Genomic DNA, 18847 nt, shown 5'->3' with positions numbered 1-18847 from the left:
TGTGCTTACGAAGAGAATTTGAACGGTGTCATTCTTGTTCTCTTCGGTGATTGTATCATCTGAAGATGGATCCTCTGAAGGCAAGACCAGGTCAACTGCTGCCTCGACCTTTTGACTTTCATCTAGTGTGGATTCAGATGGTTTATCTTCAATGATAGGCGTTTCGGCCGACCACAAGGGTGTGTCAGCCAGATTTTCAACTAGTGACGAACTCGGCAAGAGCTTCTTATATCGAGGAGGAAGCCGTAACGGTGAAACCGGACGGTCATATAAAACTCTTTTAGCGTCATCAGGTGGACAGCGTGATCGCCTTCACACAGTTTACAAGGAAATTTACATTTTCCTTTTTGTCCAGGGGCTTCACTTTCACTAGTTGACAGTGTACTTTCAACATGATCATCAGAGGTTGATGACACCGAATTGTGTAGACGAGGAGACCAGTCCCTTAAGATCTGAGGGATGCAAGGACAATCTCGATGATAGTGGTCTCCTTTGCAAATGACACATGGCGATTTAGGCCTGGATGGTGCAGTGTGTGGATTTTCGCTAGACGATGCTTGGTTGCCCTTTTTCGCCTTTGGCTCCTTCTTCTTCTTCTCTTTCTTCTTATTCTCCTTCTTCTTCTCGGTTACTTGATTTTTGGCTTTACCAGCTTCATCAAGTGAAGAGGAAGGAGGAGAGGAAGAATTGGACGAAGTAGAGGGTTGGGGAGTAACTCTGGTATCGTTTAGTTTCTGACTAGATTGTTCAGGAATCATGGTGCTCTGAACGACAGAGGTTGAGAAGAGCCATACGGGTAAGCCGATTGTCAATCCTGGAAGCGACAATGTGGCCATCTGGGGCACACTAACATCTCCTCAAGAGGAGAAGGGACTAGGATTTCCTCCAAGGGGAACTCCTTGGTTGGTGGACTCCATTTTTCTCAACCTAAGACCAATGTAGGAAAGGTGATACTTATTCCGATTAAAATAAAATTTAGACGCTTTGACACAACTTGTTTTTTCAATTTTTAAGAGTCGAGAAAAAACAAAAGATGACTCTAGTCACCTTCGATTTTTAATGAGCCTGAAGTGACAAGTGCTCAGATGGACCTTTTCCTTTAAGGAGTCTAAAAAGGAACGAAAGGGACTGCTACGGAAATCTAGACAGAGGGATTACCAAACCAATCGTAAAACTACAGAATGCTTTTTACGGTATGGCAGTCAATCTTCCCAAATGCTGTGTTCAGTGCATTGCGATTGATAGGGCGGCAGACACGGCTTCCTATGGATAAAGGATAAAACCTATTGTGGTCTCCCAATATATACTCGACGGTACGTGGGAGCACAAGTCCGTACTGGCACTTATCGTCTCAAGGTGGAGGAATCACCCAACTGACAATGAGAACAACAGTTACCAGGCTTTACGACACCGGAATACGTCTCTACCCTAGACTTCTAGATGTTGTGCGTTAGGTTCCAAGGCGTTTTTAGATTCATTAAATTTATTTTACAGTTGATCTTACTTAAGAAATTTTCCTTTCAGGTTCACTGCATGATGTAGATGTACAATTCAAAAAATGCAATCTAAGATGATAAACAGTCGTTTAATCTTCGTTTTACAATGAAAATCCTAGCTACTAAGGAAAGAGAGATGGTGTTCTTTCAACATAGAGCAGAGAGCACACACTATATGCATTGTCCTAAATCAAACCAACAAACAGTCTAAATGAAAATGCACGTGCATGTATTTGTTTTTAGCCTTCTTAATGTGTGAATGATAAAAAGAAAGCTAAGCGCAAATCTGAATTATTTTTCGAAGCGACATTACTAACAAGTTTCTTTTCAAGACAAAATGAGGAAAATGACGACACTTTGCGATTTGGAAATGAAAACTTGCTTTCGACACTTGAAAAACTACTAATTCAAATCAAATACAAGAGTAACAGTGTAATCAAATCTCAAGAACAATCAGATTCTATTCTATGACTGAAAACGACACTTGCGACACTTTCAAATCAAGAAACGACAGTACGATTACGTTACTTCTTTGTAAAAGAGCACTAAAAATGGCTCAAAATACATAAAAACATTTACAGTCCTTTGCACAATGGAGGTGGAATAATGGCAAGGAAGGGGGCTTCAAGAGAGGTTTACTGACAATAGGCAGCAAAACTCTTGAATAGAGCTGAAAAGAGTGAACATAGGAACCAAATCTAGGAGCAGGAAAGGCCTTGTCTGATCAGCGCACTTGTAACACAGTGAACTGGAGATGCAGCACACCTACTACACTCGGGAAGTGTGATGCATCTAGAATTCACAGAAGAGACAGTGCGCTAGACCAGGGATGAGACTTCACTGGGTTCCGGGTCACAGTTTGCAGTTCAGTTCAGGGATTTAGGCCGAGCAAGTGGTAATCAATAAATAAATCACAGGGGTAGATCTAAAGAGGTTACTAGAGCCACCATAAGGGCAATTAGAGAGTTTGTAAATCAATTGTTCAGTTCATAAACAAAACCTGGAGATGGACTGAAGCAGCATTGATCTACTTTGCACTTGCATAGCAAATGCAGTTCGAAGGCTAGCTGGCTTGACTTCAGGCTCCGTCTGTAAGTTTATAAAGCAAACAAATGTAGATAAACAAACAATATATTCGATCCCCAGTGGAGTCGCCATTTTGTTATCAGGAAAACTAGTGTCTATGCAGAGCTGCTAGTCCCACTAAGGCTGGTAGCTACCTTAGAAACAAACAAACTAAAACTACTTTCGTTTTCCTTTATGAGAAATAGATAAGAGGGGAATAAGGAGACCAACCTCTATCTTGTGCTTGGTTCCTTGCTCGATTCCTCTCCCTTCTGATAGATCTTTGCTACTCGCTTCCTTGTCTAGCCAACTTCACAGAGCACCTGTAGAATCAAAGAAACATAACACTATCCAAGAACATAGATCTATTGTCATAAACAATATAGGAACAGATATATATTGACCACACAAATGCATATAACATCAATCATACAAGAATGTGGAAGAAAACTTGAATAGCTTTATTGATAATCAAGAAAGAGCAAAGAGGAATACAACCAATTTTTCTGACCCAGCATCATCCTCTCAGCAAGAAATCCCTTCTTCACCTAATGAAAAGCTTAGATCACCCAACACTATGATATTGCACCAAGAAACCAGCAGCACTTCCTTACAAGATACAAAATTCCAACCTCTGGATCTCTGGGATGAGGGATCCATATATAGATGTTTGCAAGGGGGTGAGTTAGCTTTTGAGAGTTTATTAGTGTCCTCTCTCTTATAGTTCTTGATTCCACTTGGAGATTGATGATCTCTTACTCATCCCTGGGCGAATGTAGAGAGGCAAGTGTCATAGGAGAAGTTTCTAGAAGATTCCATGATCCTCCACCTTGCAGATTGACCCTGCCATTTGTCCACTCTCGCTCATCGCACCCCATAGAAGGGATTTTCAAGATGCATCGCACCTACTGTGTGTATTTAGGTGGGATGCAGCACACTTTGACCATGGAGCAGGTGAGATGGTCCAGTTTTGACCAGTTTTGAGCAGTTTTTCATGGAGAAATTGTGGGAGAAGATGTAATCAGTTGACCTTGTTCTTTTATAGGTTGGAACAACACTTTTAGGGACTTAAGAGTCCTTTTTTTATGGACATTTATGATTGGGGTTGCAGTGCCCAAAAATGTCTATAACACCATCTCTAGCAACTCCAAACTTTTTTGATCCTTTCACTTTGTATACATTTGCCTCTGAGAAATTGTATGTTGCAATACTCACACAAGTGAATCAAGATAAAGCCGAAGCCCCAATTGCCTTCTTCGCTTCAAACAGGCAAATATTGTATTCAAAGCAATCAAACACTTTAGACCCTTCCTTCGCAAGACTCATATGAAAATAATAGTACCATTTCCAGCAATAAGAAACATTTTGGTACAGAAAGATGTGGGTGAAAAGAGGGAAAATTGGGTCACAGCCCTGGAAGAATATGACGCTAAAATTAAACCAGCAAATGTTGTAAAAGGTCAATCTTTTTGTAGGATGTTGGCTAGAGCATCACACATATCAGAAACGAAGTCTCCAGACAATAAAGTACAAATGTATGAGGTAAGCCTAAACGACTCTGAATCAATATATGCTAATATCATGTTCTACTTAAAAATGGATATGCTCCTTCACATCTGAATCATACAAAGAAAAGAGCCCTGAGGCTAAAACATAAACAATATCAAATTGTAAATGATGTTCTATTTAGGATGAATTATGATTCTTTTCTCCTTAGATGCCTTGAGAAATATGAATTAGAAAAAGTATTGCGGGAACTTCATGATGGACCAGCAGGCGGACACTACGTAGGAGATGCGACAGCACACAAAATCTTGCACGCAGGCTACTATTGGCCAACTTTATTTAAAGATGCACATAGCTATGTAAGGAAATGTAAGATCTCCCGACTGTTGCCAGAAGAAAAAAGAAACCATCATTACCATTGCATCCGGTCAATATCGATCGGCCATTTGAACAATGGGGATTAGACATAATAGGTGAGATCGTTCCTCACTCTTCTAAAAAGCATAAATACATCCTTACATCTACCGAATACTTTACCAAGTGGGTAGTAGTTCCGCTCAAGATAGCCAACTTTGAGAATATCATCAAATTTATAGATCAATTCATAATCACCAGGTTTGGCTTACCTTCTGCTTTAATGTTTGATAATGCATCATATTTCTCAAGTAATGCTATGACTGAATTTGTGCTCAAAAGAGGTTTTAAGCTTTAAAATTATGCTAATTATTATCCACAAGGAAATGGGTTGGCTGAATCAACAAACAAAAACCTTATTAGAATCATTAAACGGACTATTGGTCAAAATCATAGAAACTGGCATAAGTCTTTAATGTACGCTCTTTGGGCAGATTGAATAACTCAGAAAACCTATATTGGCACTTCTCCTTTTAATTTAGTTTATGGGAAGGAAGTGGTCCTACCAATAAATCTAGCTATTCCTTCTTTAGCTTTAGTTCAATTCATTGAAGAAACCCCTTCCTCATCCTTGCAATTAAGACAAATGTAGATCGTTAAGCTTGAAGAGGAATGAGAAAAGGCCAGAATTACCCATGCTCATAATAAAAAATTAGTGAAAGTTTCTTTCGATTCAAACTCGGTGTCTAGAAAATATTTTCAACTTGGAGACTTAGTATTAAAATGGGATAAAGCCCATGAAGAGAAAGGAAAGCATACTAAATTCCAACGGATATGTCTTGGACCATTCCATATTTTCGAACTCATCAGTCCATCAACTTTCATGTTACAAGATTTAGCAGGGTAAGGAGAGCCTTTACCTGTTAATGGACAAATCCTAAAGAAAATATTTCCCATAGAAGATGATCTCTTCTATTTTCTATAGATTATTGTTTTAGGTTAAGTTTTCTTTCATTAATAAAACAACTTGAGAACATTTACTTTTGGTTTCCATGAAAAGAATAGTGTCTCATGTCAATTTTGTTTTTCGCTTGTATAAGTGGGGGTGGTTAGAAAAATTAATCTCCATTTTTGAAACATAAGGTCAAGTGCTATCATTCTGAAAATTTTACTTGTTCTTTTGTTTCAACTATACAAGTTTTGGTTAGAATCAACCTTAGGAAGAAGTTTTCCTCATATCAATCATAAAAGCTACCAATAACAAAGAAAAGATTCTCTACAAAAAATCTATTTTTAAACTCTACAATTGTCGTCTAGAAGAATTCTTAAGGAATCAATGACTTCCTCCACACTTTAGGAAATTGCGAGATTCAAAGAGTAATCCAACTATGCACTTCAAACTTAAGGGATAATAGGTCTCATAAAGAGCTGATTATCATGATCATAAAGATTATAACTAACCGACATTGCCATACAGCATATCAAAACAGGGTAATGGCTTGAGATTGTTTCAATCAAAAGACAAGGGGTCTCATCACAAGCCAGCGTGTTCAGTTAAGTTATAAATCAAGTGAATGGCACTGTGAATTTTGGCCACCAAACCAAGACATTTTTCTTTAAGAATTAAAATAGAAATAAGAAAAGAAAAATCAATAAGTGTATAAGAATGAGAAATCATGAAGCCTATAACATCATCGCATCGCAAATTCCAATACCGCGGCGCCACTTTATGTAACACAACCAAACATCGCGAAATGTGATAGCCTCTCATAAATCGCATATCACAACAACTCAACGTAATGATGGTTTTTAACAAGGATAGGTTTTGCGATATTATCATATTTCAAAGGGCTCAGTGTTCTAGGACAGTACTTTCTGGATTTTGATGCAAATTTATGAACATTAAAGTTTAGCATAATGGTTTATTAGTTTTCATTTATTAAAAATGATTTGGATCGATGTAAAGGACCATTTGGCGCAAGTTGATATCTTTTGATATGATTTAGAATTAAAGATTTCCCGTCACCTTACTTTTGTCTTTCAATTTATCATTCCTGTATTAACTATCATCTTTATCATATTTGTGCTCTCTACTTGCAACTTTTAGGAAGAGCACGCAGAGTGTAATACACGAAGAAATGGGGAAGAAAGACAAGGTTTCCGCGTCTGAGAAAACAGAAATGACCCCATTATTCATAGACACTACTTGTAGTAGGGATGCAGGGATATCTACCTAGGAAGCTATGTATTAGTTGTTAGAGGACGAACACCCGAGAATTATGGAAGTTACAATTATATCAAATGGACACGGCTCTTATGAAGCATCCCTAACTAAGCTTGCATGTTCATTTCTACACCGCATTGCTGCGAGGCCAAAGATACTCCCCTACACTGATATGGTGAAATGGATTATAGATCACGTAGACATATCCGACAAAGAGTTCAAGACAAAAATATAGGAAGTCATGGGGACATTTACTCCAAACAATTTGAGACGTATGTACCACTTACCATAACCCCGGGCTAGCTACAACAAGCAATTTGTAGAAAAGTTTTCCAAGGAGAATGAAGACTTGGAAAAATGCACAAAGCACTGGTCAAATAAGGAGGAAATATTGAAGAAGGATAAAAATGGTATGTATGCCACTGGCTCTCTCTATTCTCCTTACGGTTTTGATGCTGCAATGTTATGTAGACTGTCTGGGAAACCAGACATCAATAAGTTTTCATCAGAATGGTTACCTCTAGTGGATGCGGCTACCAATGCCAGAATAATGGATTGGGCCCAAATTCTATTGGATAATTTATCCACTGCAATTTTAGGATACAAAACTAAAAGAAGCTTTTCTTTGATGGTTTACCCTCCATTCTTTTTGAGTGCCTATTTCATGGATACTATTTGTTTTGTTTCCGATTTTCTTATTATGGGATGGAAGTGGACGGTACAAAATCCACTTCCCATTCAGGTTTATCACAAAGTATTGTGGGAATCCAATTTCATCCCACATTTCCTCAAAATTTGTCATGGAGTTATGCTCCCAATTTATAAAATTCTCTACAACTGAGATGCCCCAAGGTTTTCCCCAAAGGCTGAAGTGGACATTCTCCCCGTGGCAAGGTGGTTTGGGGAAGAATTGTTCACGTATATTAGAGTGTTTGGCAGCATTGCTTCACCCCATGTGCTACCTTCTTACGTCCTTGACAAACTAATGGCCAGGGAAGTAGCATATCATACATGTGGTGTAGGGGGAATGAGAAAGGTACTGAAAGATTCTAAGAAGGCCATTTGGCCCCAACTTCCTGTAGTATGTGGAGAATTTGCATTGCATGACTTAGGTCATGCTTTCAAAGAAGTTGATAATATGTTATGTTTATAGCTACCAAAGTTCTTGGGGAGGCATTATGATCCCTTTTGTGTTGTAAGTAATTTTACTACAATGGTTAAAATAAAAGTGTTTTCCATTGAATAAGATCCCTTTGACGATGTTTTTTTGCAGAAGAACACTTTCAGAGAGGTTCAACATACAACACGAATTGTTTTTGACCAAGGAAATCTCCAAAAGTTTAACAATTATAGAAAACAAAGGTTATCAAAGGTCCCATTGGACCAATTGCTCATCGAACCAATAAGGGAGCCTAATCCTAGTGTTAGCATAAGTGAAAGTTCAAAAGAGAAGTCCAAGACAAGTTCTGAAAAAGAATCGGCTAAAAAAATCTGAAGATCAATCCAAGAGTGAACACAGTAAAAGCAGAGAGACAATAGAAGACACAACTCAGTTTACAGTGAGGTCTGATCAGTAGGCTTTGTCCCCAAAACAAGCTAAAGTTCCCACTCCTCTTACAAAGCCAACAAAGCCACTTGTAGTTTATCTAGAAGGGGTATGGGAAAATTTTAATATGATATTGAGCGCAGAGGAATAAAATCCAGAGCCATCAACAAATTCAAAGGAGACAACCACATAAATGGTAATACAAAGGGCTGTCAATACTCAGGAAACAGAGCACATTCCTGTTTCTCCATCGTATGAAATTGTTCTAAGGATAGAGGAAATTCCTCCCCTAGACGTATTTTATAGCTGTCAACATAAGGCTATTGTCAGAAGGCAAAGAAAGAAAAGAAAGCTAGATGCCATGCTCACTCCCGAGGAAGAACCCCTGGAAGTCCTTTGGAAAGACCCCATTACTGACCCATCAGAAAATCTAACTAGGCTCTCACAGATTGCAGGTGCATATGCTTCAGAAACTATTTATAAAGCAACAGAGGTTCAATTTCTAGTTAAAGAGAAATAGGATAGGATTTTGTTTTTGGAATAGCAACTACAACAAATCAGCATCAATCAAGAAGCAGAAACATAGTTGGCAAAGCTCTGGAAAGACTTCCAGCAAATATAATTGGCACATCAAAGCAGTTTGGCTAGTAAAGAAGAACAGATACAGGTTATGATAGAACTGCACAAGGACAATCCCAAAATTGGAGAGTTTATCACAGAAGCACTTACTCTCAATTCCTAGCTACTGCAATAGAAAGAACTACTCTACCAGAAGATCTTGCAATGGAATTCCCATTGCGAAATGAGCGACAATATTACAAATCAAGTCATAGAATTACGACTTGATTATGATTCAATTTTTAAGAAGGTCTCAGACTTCTTGAACTAGCAGAGATCCGAAGAAGGGAAAAGAGAAGAGATGCCAATAATTGACGAATCGCACAAAGAGATTTTATTTGCAACATGGGATTCCCAGCTTAAGGAAGCAGAACAGGTGATGGAAGAGGCAGTGGCAACATCGAACAGTGTCATTGAGTGGATAAATGAAAATCTACACAAGGCCAATTTGGTAGTAGAGACCACTCCGAGCTTCCTCCCAAAGGCATAAAAGCTTCAAACAGTGTGGAAACAAACAATATAAGAAACAACAGAGGCGATGAAACAGGTAAACAAGTTAAACTGGGAAACATACTGGCAGTACGTGGTAAATCCACATAGCCAATGGATGACCCTGAAGTGCCTCATAACTTCGGCGGATAAAATAGTGCCAGCTCTTGCCAATGTTGTATTTACAGGAAAGTTAAAAGCTGAAGTTAGCCAACTGACGCTCTTGAAACCGATGTTGGATATTTGCGATCTAAAGGATCAGATGCAGGATTTATCATAGATACCGTTTAGTTTTGTTTAAGATTATTTTTGCTTAAAATGAGGTAGGTCGTTTAAACCTCCTCATCTATTTTTGTAATATTTTTTTTTAGATTTCATACAGTAGTATTTAAACCCCTCTCATGCATTTAGAGAGGGGTCTAGAGTTGTATCAAAAACAATTCTTCAGAACGTGCATTTTGCCCCCCACTGAGGAGGTTTTGATAAAATGAATGGAACGAGATTTTTTTCTATATGAGTTTAATATCTGCTACTGAAATGCACTTTTTCACTCTTAGTGGATGTTAAGTGATTTGACGATAGATCTATATTGTTGCAGCTCATGAGTAGAACTTATTACCAATGGTATTTTTATCTCCTAATACTTTTTACTTATGTGTTAAGCAATAAATCATTTTCGGTTATTTATATATGAAAGTTTAAATGTTTTGTTGTCATTATTGCACTTCTGTATGGTGATAACTTTCTCTTTATGCTAAATATGTGAATAAGTCTTATGCGATATATTTCTCATAATTGTTTTAGCTATCTTTTTATACGAAACAATAATTTTTAAATGGATTCTATTCTCATTGTGGTTGAATGATCTTAATTATGAATCACTTGTAGAAATTATTTTAGATCGCGTAAGTAAATTTTACTCCCAGGATAGTTTAAAGTTAGATGATTTCTTTCATTATAATAGATTTCATATGTTAGCTAGAAGATAGATTAGATTTAGAATAAGCATTCACCCCATTAAACCCCAAAAAGAAAGACATCATCCCGCTAGCACACGCATCATAAACAGATTGGGAAAATTGTCCCATCATCCCAGTCGGAGCCACTATTCCAAACGGAAAAGGAGCTACATTAAGGTCCAGATCAGGCGATTATCCCCCTTACTAGAGACCCACTTTTTCGAGCCTTCAATAGAACCACGAGTATTTCTTTATTCTGAGGTAAATTATCAACTTTGGAACCTTGATTCCCTTCGTTTTCGATGGAGGCAGCTTCCCTGGCAACTCGGCTTGATAATGAACTTATTCTCTTCCTTAATCTGTCCTTCAAAGGAGACTATGATACCTCGACTTCTTCTGTAGTGGAAAACACCCTTTCTTCGCACGTATGGAGTAGATCAACCCAAAAGAAATAAAAAATGACCTCGGTTATATTTTTCCTTCCTTTGCTTGGTTATAGGCTTCCTTGATGAACTTCACACCTCCTATTGCAGACTTCTCCTTGACTAAAATTTTGTCTCTGAAATGAGGCTGAGTTGCCCTATTTATAGTGGTTGGAGCATCCATAATAATGCAACTTGAACTGTGGGTGAGCCGACATATCTTTTGGAGAAAATTTATTATTTCATTTAAGTCCGACTTGAAGGAGATGCTTGAGCTTGGTCTTGGAGGGCTATTTGACTCTTTCATTGACTCATATACAAATGTAACATGCCCAAGAAGGGTCCTTCATACATGACATTGACTCAATTTGACTTTATGACCAATCATAAGGGCTCCCAATGGGAGACATTACTAAAAATAAAATTCCTTGCTCATGAAACCCATGAGACAAGCATTACAATAATAATTTTATTTTTCTTCTTTACATCAATTACATAAAATCACAAATACACATGTCATTATGAAGACTGAACCTAGTTACATTTTTCAACAGATAGAAGGGACTAGCATCCATAATGATGGTAAAAAATCACAAAACTTTTAATTTTTCTCTCCCTCCTAAAATTTCGGCCCTTCAAGGTAAACCACTAGGATTAGGGTTTGAGGCCGAATTCAACTAGGGCATGACATTGAGCTGGTTGGAGGTCATTCTACCTTACTAAGCCTTAAAATACCAAAATCTAGCAATTTTCATGATTGGAAGTCCTTCCTTAGGGCTGACATCATCAACCCTAGGCAATTCTAGGGCTTGAAAAACACTAATTCTGCACTAAGGCTTCAACTTAGGGTCATTTTGAAGGTTTTCCTTTCCTATTGTTGATCATATCATTAAGCAAACCTTTTCCCTCTCTTGTATGCCTAGTTGGGCTAATTTTGAAAGTATGCATTGAAAACCCCAGGCTAGAAGTCCATCTTTATAGGCTACTTCATAAGTACACTACTCCTTATCCAATAGAATTGAGCCTTTTTCTTAGCCTGAGTACCTTGGGTAAGCTTATTGAAGTGTCACCTTTAAACCCTAGACCTAGAACATACTTTAGGTGACATAAACTGGGAAGCCTCCCATGTGGTGAAATTTCACTAAAGAGCAAGAGGTGGATTGTTGAGGTGACAGTAGCATCCACCTCATTGTTGTGTCTTGGTCTGGCTTTTGCCTTGTGAGGCATCTCACAAGACCTAATAGATTTTGAGTCAACAGTGTTATCGTAGCATCTTGTATGGGCCTTGACAAGACTGCTAGTTTGGGTGGTAACATGTCCATGACTTGTTAAAATGGGCATATTTCACCCTCTTGTGCCTCTTATGTTGGAAAATATTATTTTCTAAAGTTTTTCTTTGATTTTCTGAAATCCATGGTACTTCAAAATTAAATTTCAAGTTTCTGCAATTCCATGATGCATGCTCTTACCAGTTGGAAGGCAGTGTTGGTAGGAGGCAACTGCTGTTGATTTTCAGAAATTCAATTTACATGGAATCTTAGCAGAATCAAAATGTTCCACTTTATCTAGAAGGGGAAAAATAATGGCATGCTTGATAATAACTTGGTGTGAGGATTGTTAAGTTGTAGTGACTATTTTTACATCATCTCCAATTATGCTTTGCAAATCTAGAACCCAACTGAAATGTAGCAATGGGGCTTAGCCACCTAAGGATTTTGAATGGCCATTGAGAAAATTCCACTTGTACAAATAGGTACTGTCCCAGATGAGGGGACCTCCAAATGAATGGCATGCAATCATAGCAACTCCCTGCAAAGCCACAGGGAAGTTTCCTTCGAAAAACAAAAAAGTAAAACGAATTTCAGTTGACTTAAAGTATGTATACCATTTAAAAAGTCCTAAATACTCTTAAATTGTCCTTAAATATCATTACTAGGCCTCAAGTCACTTAATAAGGGCTTCATTAAAGGCCTTCTCTATTAATTAGTTTTAAATATCATTCTTAAAATGAAGTAGTTGAAAAATGTTATTTTGAAGTTTTATAACCCTGAAAGGGTGATAGCAATCTCTTAGGCTATTTAATCCCAATTTTCACCATGGTAAAGGCATATTTTGTCTATACAATTGATATATTTTCAAGCGTGGGGAGTATTTTTCTTTCTTAAGGATGTCAAGTTGCTCTTCTGTTTAAAAACCATAAAAATCACATAAAAGAAAACATAAAAATTATTTCCTTTGTTATTCATTTGTGAAACAAGATCTCACAAAGTATATGCAAAAAACAGAAAATAATAGCAGAACTAAATTACCTTATGATAGAGTACCAGTTACATGAATGACTTCCATGGAATGCAAATATAGATCCTTTTATTTCCTTCTGATGATCAAAGTACTGCTCCCTCTCGGAGTTATAAAATACTGCAAACTGGTGGAGAGAACTCGACACATTCAACCTGATTTTTTCCTTAAGGATATTCATTGACAACCTGTTTGTAAACAACACATATCTAAGGACATTGTACAGAAGCCATATATTTTCAGCATAATCTTCTTCAGAGAACTTATTCCCATTGGAATTAAGCCAGGATGCACCAAGCTTTAACATTAATTCAAGATCACCGGTACATTTTTGCATCTCTTCAACTGAGGGAAATGATTGTATTAAGGAGTGCAAGAGTTGAAAATTTTTATTATCCATATGCCCCTTCCCTGCATTGTCAATTCCCTATGGGGTTATAACGTCTGTTGAATTTCTTAATTATATACTTCCTATGCTTCCACTAGATGTATAGTCGCTGAAAAATCCAGAGCGCTTCCTAATTTCCCACATTCTTAGCAAAAAGGCTGGATATGGTTCAAAAACATCACGGTGGCTTGTTGTTGCGTCTGCAGCAAGGTTTAGCTCAAACTCAATCAACTCTGGATTCTGCAGTTCTTGCAGTACTGATACTCCAATACCCAACTCTTCAAACCTATACAGGCTGATTATGATAATCAAGAGCACGAAGTTAGTCCCAAGCTTTAGGAATGAAGAAAATAAGTACTAAACTAATTTTCCACAGCAATGTCAAATAAGGATTTTGATTTTAGTAATGATCACATATATACTAGGCTATTAAAATACTCGGGTATTTAATATCTATATGTTTCTATGATTTAATTTTTTAGCTTACTATTAATGTTTCCAATATCAAACCATTGAAGATATCATACTACTAACACAGAATAATTATCCTGAACCAGAAGTAAGAACGATCCATAATGAATTGGGTCAGAAACAAGTTAGAAAGAGGCCATGTTGCATAAGACACATACCCCTAACCTAACTACCTCTGGGACTTTTTAAGTAGACAAAATCCAAGGAAAAGGTGCAGAAGTGATAGAGATGGGGGAAGTAGCCGAAGGGAGAAAGCCATCATCAGCCAAGACATAGATTAGGAGATTGAACACTTGCTGCCATGTATAGGTGCAAGAAATCTAGTACCTCTTTCTACTTTGTAACTTAAATTTTGTTTCATTACCCTCCCAAGTAATATATAAGTCTCAATTTTTCTTTTTAACCTGGAAAAGGTTTTTCTCCAGTTCAAACTTTGTATAGTCACTGTAGTGTGTAAGTATTTACTTATGCTGTTGTTACTATTTCTCTCTGACAGTAACAGATAGTATGCACAACATTTACCCTTATACTGTAGATATTTCCACCTACAAGATTTTTATTTTCTCATACTTTGTTAGTTGTAGTGATTTTAATGGCAAAGAAGTGTTGCAACATTGTTAGATCATGAAAACACAAAGGAAATGTCAAAACTCAGTTGAACTGTTAGTGCTCTTGCTTGAGTTTCTGATTTTATATCCAGAAAAAAAATGGAGATCAATAGTGTTGGAACACCAAGTTCCTGAATAACTGTAGCTAGGGCACATGTATTCTGAGGCTCTGTACACAATTTGAGAATCGATGGAAAAGTGCAAGCTATGAACATCTAGAGTTTAAAGAAGATGGGTGTTTCATTGTTTCTTAGGCACTAGACAAGTATCTTAGGAAAATCTTGAGCAGAGCCAGAGCCAGAGTAGAAGCTGAGCAAGAGCCTAGCCAAGAGCCAGAGACTAAGACTTAACAATAACCATAGTCCTCAAATTATTGACTTTTGGGGGCCAAAACCCTCCAAAGTGAGTAGGTTTGATGATTAAAGCATCAGGTCAGAAAGAAGTTAAGAATAGGCCACGTTGAGTCAGACAGATAGCCCTAACCTAAATACCTCTGGGGCCTTTTAAGGAGACAAGAGCTAGGAAGGAAAAGATGGTGGGAAGAGGAGTGACAGAGATAGGGGAATCTATGAAAGAGAGAAGCCTTATATCATAGCCAACACGTAGGACATGAGATGGAACAATTGTTGCCACGGTAGGGTGCAAGACGTCTTGTACCTCCTTGTCCTTTGTAATTGAAACTTTGCTTCATTCTCCTCCCAAGTAATATATAACTCTGGAGTTATTTTTAACCCAAAAAAAATTCCTCCAGTTCAAATTTTTCTTTGTGGCATGGATACATTTACTTATGCCGCCATTGCTATTTCTATCTAACATTAACAAAAATTATGGTCACTATTTAGCAGTATATAGCAAATATTTTCACCTATAAGTTTCTTTTGGTCAGACTGAGTTAGTTGTAGCGATGTTAATGGTAGATAAGTGTTGCAACATAGTTAGATTGACAAAAACACATAGAAGAAATGTCAAAACTCCATTGAAATGTTGTGTGTGTTTTCGCTCCAGTTTCTGGGTTTATATCAAATATCAGATCAAAGTCTGAACCCTCAAGATGATGATGTCCCCCGAGTCGTTCTCTTGCTTATTTTTAGTCATCACTGGCGAGCTTCTCAAATATGTATAAATGGTTAAATTTCCTTGTAGGAGTAAAACAACAGATAAGTTATGTTTTATTACTGTAATATAGTACAGCTAGTGCACCTTCTCTACCATACTTTGTTGCCTACTTACATTGGTATGAGTAGAGCTAGCCCTTTCTTCCAGGCATGTAGAGGTAGATTAATGGTCTGTTACTATTCAGATACCCATCTGAGTTACATTATCAAATTATTTTGGAAATAATGATTTGGAGAATGACTAAGCTCGTTGGGACCACTATGAGCTACATCCTAAATGGGTAGACCATGATGATAAAAAAAATTAAGTGGACAGTATGGAACTCCCAAGACATAATGAGCATGCAAGCACCTAATAAGCATAGAGTTAAGTTTGAGGCTTGAGTTTTGCCGACTCAAAATCAAAACCTACTTAATGAAGATCACATGTTCAAAACCTAATTAGTGAAGATCATATTTTCAAACAAGAAAAACAGAGAGTTTTTTCTTTGAAAATAACTGGAATCTACAAATAACACCCCTAAGGATAAAGGAGGATAAAGGAGGATTGGGTGCTCTAGCCACACGAGTGAAAGCCTAGGATTTTTATGCCAAATGGGCCATTGGAGTAGTGGAAAGGAAGGATGCCTTGAAGAGAGTAATTGGGAAAAAATCACCTCAGGGGCTTTACTCTGCTACAAAATATGGAGTAATATAAAGTTATAAACATTCACAAGCTATTGACCACCCCAACATCCAACCAACTGATGAGATCTTTGTAGCCAAAAGCACTCGGGAAGCTTGGGAGGTCAAATTGGTGTGGAAAAGTGACTTCCTTGAAGCCAGGATTTATTTCAAGGATCATTGTATAATGTTTCCAAGTAGTTCTTCAACAAGGAAATCTTCTTGCGAACATCTCTTGGTTCTCAACCAAGAGACTGCACAAGAAAGGAATTTGGGTCCTGGTGACTTTTATGACAAAAAAATTAGAGATTGGAAGGATTGGCAAACCTTATAGAAAAATTCAATCTTAGTCTTACAAATATAATTACGCTAGAAAAAGTTCAGAGCTCAATCTTAAAACACCTTTTTCTTATGCTTGACCTTCTACAGTCACTAACTTGGTGGAAATATTGGAAATGGAACCAAAGAAAACGTTTCTTGAACAAAAATTGAGTTCATGGTTACAAATAGCCTTGGAAATGGCATTGGCCTAAGCGAAAGGGAAACATCTAGAGAATCAAATCTATGGAGAACATTTGTCTTTAATATTTGAAATCCATCTAACACTGGCACTTACAATCCGAAAAGCCCTACTTAAATTGGTATTAAATCCATCTCAAATATGTAGTTACAACCCAAAAATCCCTACTTCGATTGGTCTTTAACACATCATGACTTAGTCATAGGGAAATCCTTGAACACCTTGTAATTCTAAACCTTGAAATTCAACTATGTGGCAATAATGAAACCTTGAATCACTTCTTCTAGTTTTGAAAATATGTTCATTTTAAGCTTTGTCCCTCCTTTCTCTCATTTAATATTCCTTAGAATATTTCCCTATTGGGATATTCTCCCCCTTGGACCATATATTTTCACACAACACAATACTAGATTAGAATTGGTATCTTATATCATGTATGGAACACAAGAAAAATATGTGTATCAAGTTTCAACTAGTTCTTAGCATGGTGCCAATGTACTTTGCAAGAGGGGTCTCTCATTTGTGTAAATTTGAATATGCATATCCAAGTGCAAATGTGGGGCACAAGGGGGGGGAGGTTGGGGGAAAAAATGGAAATAATCCACCCACATTAGCTAATGGGCTACTAGAAAATTCATAATGAATAGAGTGCCAGCTCAAGGATATTATCTTTCCCACTCTACACACTCTCAACCTTCAAGAAATGACATCAACTAAAAGTAAGTCGAGTTGCAAGAGAATTTCAAGAGAAGCAAAGGAATTGACCCCCAACAAGAGCCCCAAAGTGGTCTGTCACTTTGACAAATTTGTGACTATTCCTCTGGCCATCATGATTAACCCACACATGACAATGATGGATAGTTGATCCTAAGCCCACAACTGAAGAAAGATGTGTATCAAATAGTTCTTAGCATGGTGCCAATGTACTTTGCAAGAGGGGTCTCTCATTTATGTACATTTGAATCTGCATATCCAAGTGCAAATGTGGAGTGGGAGATGGAAATAATCCACCCACATGAGCTAATGGGCTACTAGACAATGCATAATGAATAAAGTGCCACCTCAAAGATATTATCTTGCCCACTCTACACACTCTCAACCTTCAAGAAATGACATCAACATAAAGGAAGTCGAGTTGCAAGAGAATGTCAAGAGAAGCAAAGGCATTGACCCCCAAAAATATTGCGAGGAGAAGCTCCATAAAAATCAATAACCATGATAAAATCAATAAATAAAAAACCTCAAACTAAAACGTAAAAAAACTTGATGACTATCACATTCAATAGATAATCAAACCTTCACCCACCTCCCACAAGAAAAACAAAGCAGAAAACAAAATGGAACAAGAAAATAGAACCAAGAAAAGCATTAGAATTTAGAATGGACATCAGATAAACAATATATGTTTTATTGTTGAGGATTTCCTATTCTCATTAGTTGCAACAAAAAAATGTTGCATGTAGAGGAAAACATTACCAGCGATGTTGGTTCATTGTAGATTCCTTATGAGGAGGTCAGAGAAAACCAACCAACACAAAGTGAAAATATGAGTGCTCAATTCAGATATACTTGTTAGAATTTCAATTTTCACCTACCCAATTCTCACAACTGCTAGGGATTACCAATACTCAACTTTCTGAAAGTTATAAAGAATAATAAACCACAAGAATGACAATAAAAACAAGCATAAATTATATTGAAACCCTTGCGAATAAGGTTGTATCAAAATGAAAACTCAAAAACTAAAATGAATCAGATAAAAGACACAAAAGCTAATCTGCACTCTTTTCATGGTAGGCAAAGGCAGCACCAGACCTGCCTGAACAACTTCCAAAATCCTTTTGATCAAGAAGATTCAAAGAGTGCCTCAACTCCATCATTCAGGCTATAATCATCGAAAATTCATAAGTGATCAATATGAACCGTTTTCCAGGGTGATAATGTGGATCCTAATAAATATTGGATAGGATTTGAACCATGATTTGTCTGCCTACTTGAAATAAAAAACCAATCCACAACCCCTCCCCCAATATTACCTCCCAAATCACAAAATACAAAGAAATAAATAATTATGCTCATTGGCATTGAAAACAACCCAACTTCAA

This window comes from Pinus tabuliformis, chromosome 6, assembly GCF_031772625.1.
Source record: "Pinus tabuliformis cultivar Carrire ecotype Pingquan chromosome 6, CPIR1, whole genome shotgun sequence".
NCBI classification, from domain to species: Eukaryota; Viridiplantae; Streptophyta; class Pinopsida; order Pinales; family Pinaceae; genus Pinus; species Pinus tabuliformis.
The sequence above is the reverse complement of the archived record's forward strand: the minus strand, read 5'-3'. Positions refer to the sequence as shown.